Here is a 6,000-nt window from a genome sequence, read left to right on the forward strand (position 1 = left end):
CCCCACCAAGAATAAACAAAGAAAATTTAAGATGTACTATGTTTTGCAAAAGGCTTGCATATCATTGCATTGATAGAAGGGAAAAATAGCAGTTACAGGAGTAGCCTCACAAGCACGCACGCGGGAGGGCGTCAGTGAGAGCTGCGAGGCGCATACAAAGAAAAAGGGGTGCGCACAGGCCCCATGGATAGAGCTACGGGAGGGGGAGCAGGTTGCTGAGCCCCTTGGCTCCGGCGGCTGCCCAGCCGCGAGCGTCTTCTTTAATTTCGTTGACGAGCAGGGGGATCGAGGGGGTTGCGCCGTTGAAGACGCAGGCATTCCACGTCTTCCAAATACGCCAGGCCGTGAGGATGATCAGCAAGGCGAGGCCGCGTCGCAACGAGGTCGGCGCGTCCTACACAACCAGGGAGAACCAGTCGTGGAGGTCCGACGTTGTGTTGGGGAGGGGGGTACCAGTGATGCGGTACCAAGATAGGACCTCATGCCAAGTCTGCCGAGAGAAGGGGCAGCCAGCGAGGAGGTGCTCCATGGTTTCAGGCTCCTGGCCGCAGAGGAGGCAAAGTGGGGCGTGGGCGAGGCCGTGGTGGGCAAGACGGTCGGTGGTCCACACTAGTAGAAAAGGGGGCAATGGTCCAGGCCGGGTCAGCCCATTAGTCCCGGTTCAATCCAGAACCTGGACCAATGGGGGCATTGGACCCGGTTCGTTAGCCCCGGGGGCCGGCCGGGCCACGTGGGCCATTGGTCCCGGTTCGTCTGGACCTTTTGGTCCCGGTTGGTGGGACGAACCGGGACCAATGTGCCTTGCTCCTGGCCCACCACCATTTGTCCCGGTTGGTGGCCTGAACCGGGACCAAAGGCTGCCCATTAGTCCCGGTTCATGCCACCAACCAGGACCAATTAATTGCCTATATATACCCCGCGAGCAGAGCACTCTCACTGCTATGTTTTTCGTGGCCGGCGAGGAGAAAGCTTTGTGGTGCTCTAGCTCACCTCCTATGCACACGAGGTGTTCGATGGAATGCCCGAGCCACACTACTTAAGCTTTCTCCTCTCCAAGCTCCACCTTCAAGCTCCATTTTTCTCAATATTTGTCTAGGTTTAGCGGTCTGTCACGTCCCGTCCCCGTCTTCACCGCCGTCGATCGCCCGCGCCGATCTCGTCGCCAGCACCACCGTAGTGAGCCTCTTGTTCTTATCTTCTTTCTGAAAGGAAAAAAAACTCTTACTTGTATGTTTATATAGATACTTGTATAATTTTCTTACTTTTATTATTGCATCTTATATAGTGCGATGGTTTTGGTATCCGCCCCCGTCGGCCCTCGTCCTGTCTATGATTCAGATGTGGTATATATTATCTTTTCATAACTATTGGTTCATTTATTGTTTATGGCAATTATGCCGACCAACGTGACATAAATTTTATTTATCTAGGAGGTTGCTGAACCGGAAATTCCAACCGACCCTATTATCGAGAGGTTAAATTTAGTTGAAGAAGAAAACAATTTTTTGAAGGAAAAAATAGAAAAATTGAGGAGGAGAAGATGATATTGGAGTTGCATGTTGCGGATGTCGTCGATGATCACAAGATCAAGATGGATGCAATGCGCTTGAAGATTAGAAAGATTAGAAAATATGCCATTCATACCGAGGCTTGGTATCATTATGCCGTTGGATCAGTTGTTACATTGGTTGCGATTATGATCGCATTTGTTTTCGCATTGAAATGTTTTACATAGTTTCAGTGTATGGTTTAATTAATTTAGATGCTCTGCAGAGCTTTATGTTGTTAGATGAGAACTATGTATGTACTTTGGTTTTAATGTGATGATGAACTTCTATTAATTTGGTCACTTAATTATCTATTCATGATGTTCTGTAATGATTTTTGACACACTTAATTATATATAATGCACGCAGATAAACCGGCAATGGATGTACGGTTCAAGACACACCTCCGAGTACATTAAGGGCGTGCATGATTTTCTCGAAGTGGCTGAGGCAAACAAGCAGAATGGTTTTATGTGTTGTCCATGCCCTATATGAGGGAATACGAAGTCTTACTCTGACCGGAAAATCCTCCACACCCACCTGCTTTACAAGGGTTTCATGCCACACTATAATGTTTGGACGAGGCACGGAGAAATAGGGGTTATGATGGAAGGCGGCGAAGAAGAAGAGTACGATGACAACTATGTGCCCCCTGAATACGGTGATGCTACTGAAGATCAAGAGGAACCAGACGATGTGCACGATGATGCTGCAACGGGCGAAGCTGCTGAAGATCAAGAGGAACCAGACGATGTGCCCGATGATGATGATCTCCGCCAGGTCATTATCGATGCAAGGACGCAATGCGAAAGTCAAAAGGAGAAGCTGAAGTTCGATCGCATGTTAGAGGACCACAAAAAAGGGTTGTACCCCAATTGCGAAGATGGCAACACAAAGCTCGGTACCGTACTGGAATTGTTGTAGTGGAAGGCAGAGAATGCTATGCCTGACAAAGGATTTGAGAAGCTACTAGAAATATTGAAGAAGAAGCTTCCAAAGGATAACGAATTGGCCGACAGTACATACGCAGCAAAGAAGGTCGTATGCCCTCTAGGATTGGAGGTGCAGAAGATACATGCATGCCCTAATGACTGCATCCTCTTCTGCGGTGCGTACAAGGATTTGAACGCATGCCCGGTATGCGGTGCATTACGGTATAAGATCAGAAGAGATGACCCTGGTGATGTTGACGGCGAGCCCCCAGGAAGAGGGTTCCTGGGAAGGTGATGTGGTATGCTCCTATAATACCACAGTTGAAACGTCTGTTCAGAAATGGAGAGCATGCTAAGTTGATGCGATGGCACAGTGAGGACCGTAAGAAAGACGGGAAGTTGAGAGCACCCGCTGACGGGTCGTAGTGGAGAAAAATCGAGAGAAAGTATTGGGATGAGTTTGCAAGTGAGCCAAGGAACGTATGGTTTGCTTTAAGCGCGGATGGCATTAATCCTTTCGGGGAGCAGAGCAGCAATCACAGCACCTGGCCCGTGACTCTATGTATGTATAACCTTCCTCCTTGGATGTGCATGAAGCGGAAGTTCATTATGATGCCAGTTCTCATCCAAGGCCCTAAGCAACCCGGCAACGACATTGATGTGTACCTAAGGCCATTAGTTGAAGAACTTTTACAGCTGTGGAATGGAAACGGTGTACGTACGTGGGATGAACACAAACTGGAGGAATTTAACCTAAAGGCATTGTTGTTCGTGACCATCAACGATTGGCCCGCTCTCAGTAACCTTTTAGGACAGACAAACAAGGGATACCACGCACGCACGCACTGTTTACTTGACACCGATAGTATATACCTGGCAAGCTGCAGGAAGAATGTGTACCTAGGCCATCATCGATTTCTTCCGACCAACCATCAATGTCGAAAGAAAGGCAAGCATTTCAAAGGCGAGGCAGATCACCGGAAGAAGCCCGCCATGCGTACCGGTGATCACGTACTTGCTATGGTCAATGATGTACACGTAATCTTTGGAAAGGGTCCCGGCGCACTAGCTGTTCTGAGTGACGCTGGGGGACACACACCCATGTGGAAGAAGAAATCTATATTTTGGGACCTACCCTACTGGAAAGACCTAGAGGTCAGCTCTTCGATCGACGTGATGCACGTGACGAAGAACCTTTGCGTGAATCTGCTAGGCTTCTTGGGCGTGTATGGGAAGACAAAAGATACAGCTGAGGCACGGGAGGACCTACAACGTTTGCACGAAAAAGACGGCATGCCTCCAAAGCAGTATGAAGGTCCTGCCAGCTATGCTCTTACCAAAAAAGAGAAGGAAATCTTCTTTGAATGCCTGCTTAGTATGAAGGTCCCGACTGGCTTCTCGTCTAATATAAAAGGAATAATAAATATGGCAGACAAAAAGTTTCAGAACCTGAAGTCTCATGACTGCCACGTGATTATGACGCAACTGCTTCCGGTTGCATTGAGGGGGCTTCTACCGGAAAACGTCCGATTAGCCATTGTGAAGCTATGTGCATTCCTCAATGCAATCTCTCAGAAGGTGATCGATCCAGAAATCATACTAAGGCTAAGGAGTGATGTGGTGCAATGTCTTGTCAGTTTCGAGCTGGTGTTCCCACCATCCTTCTTCAATATCATGATGCACGTCCTAGTTCATCTAGTTGACGAGATTGTCATTCTGGGCCCCGTATTTCTACACAATATGTACCCCTTTGAGAGGTTCATGGAAGTCCTAAAGAAATATGTCCGTAACCGCGCTAGGCCAGAAGGAAGCATCTCCATGGGCCATCAAACAGAGGATGTCATCGGGTTTTGTGTTGATTTCATTCCTGGCCTTAAGAAGATAGGTCTCTCTAAATCGCGGTATGAGGGGAGACTGACTGGAAAAGGCATGCTTGGAAGGGACTCAATAATATGCAGGGACGGATATTCTTGGTCTCAAGCACACTACACAGTTCTACAGAACTCTACGTTGGTGACCCCGTATGTCGATGAACACAAGAACAGTCTGCGCTCCAAACACCCGGAGCAGTGCGACGAATGGATTACATGTGAACACATCAGGACTTTTAGCAGTTGGTTGGAAGCACGTATCAGAGGTGACAACACTGTTTGTGATGAGCTGTACTTGTTGTCCAGGGGACCATCTTTGACTGTATTAATTTGGAAAGGATACGAGATAAATGGGAATACATTTTACACGATTGACCAAGATCAAAAGAGCACCAACCAAAACAGCGGTGTCCGCTTTGATGCAACAACTGAGAGGGGAAAGGACACATATTATGGTTACATAGTGGACATATGGGAACTTGACTACGGAGTAGATTTTAAGGTCCCTTTGTTTAAGTGCAAATGGGTCAATCTGTCAGGAGCCGGGGTACAGGTAGACCCACAATACGAAATGACAACAGTGGATCTGAAAAATCTTGGGTACACTGACGAACCGTTCGTCCTAGCCAATGATGTGGCACAGGTTATCTATGTGAAGGACATGTCTACCAGACCGAGAAAGAGAAAAGATAAGGAAGCGAATACATCATACGATGAGCCAAAGCGCCACATAGTTCTTTCAGGAAAAAGGGACATCGTGGGAGTGGAGGACAAGACAGACATGTCTAAAGATTATGAGAAGTTTCATGAAATTCCTCCCTTCAAAGTCAAGGCTGACCCCAGCATCCTGATAAATGATGAAGATTATCCATGGTTACGGCGCAATAAGCAACTGACACAAGCGAAGAAAAAGTGAAGACTTTCTCCCGCAACTATTATGATGATACCATGCCAACTTTGTAACTGACGAGTATGATACCATTGTCCGTTTTGTACATGCACATGCTATGTGGGTAAATTTATGATACCATGCCAACTTTCAACTTTTTCATAGTTCATTTGAAATGCTTTAATGTCTTATGGTTCGGCCCTCGTAATAATTAAAAATAGCAACAATAAGTATTTTGTTGTAAGTAGAAACAAAATAAAATAAATAAAGCAAGAAAGAAAACAAAAAAACAAAAAAAGTGTTTTCAAATTTGAAAACTAATGGCACTAACAGAAAGTTTATAATTTTCCTAAAACTAAAAGCAAAAACAATTAAAGAATAAAGCAAAAAACAAAAGAAAATTAATAATGCAGAAAACAAAAGAAAAAAACAACAATAAGTATTTTGTTGTAAGTAGAAACAAAATAAAATAAATAAAGCAAGAAAGAAAACAAAAAAACAAAAAAAGTGTTTTCAAATTTGAAAACTAATGGCACTAACAGAAAGTTTATAATTTTCCTAAAACTAAAAGCAAAAACAATTAAAAAATAAAGCAAAAAACAAAAGAAAATAAATAATGCAGAAAACAAAACAAAAAAACAACAATAAGTATTTTGTTGTAAGTAGAAACAAAATAAAATAAATAAAGCAAGAAAGAAAACAAAAAAACAAAAAAAGTGTTTTCAAATTTGAAAACTAATGGCACTAACAGAAAGTTTATA

The sequence above is a fragment of the Triticum aestivum genome, chromosome 7B (genome assembly GCF_018294505.1).
Source record: "Triticum aestivum cultivar Chinese Spring chromosome 7B, IWGSC CS RefSeq v2.1, whole genome shotgun sequence".
NCBI lineage: Eukaryota > Viridiplantae > Streptophyta > Magnoliopsida > Poales > Poaceae > Triticum > Triticum aestivum.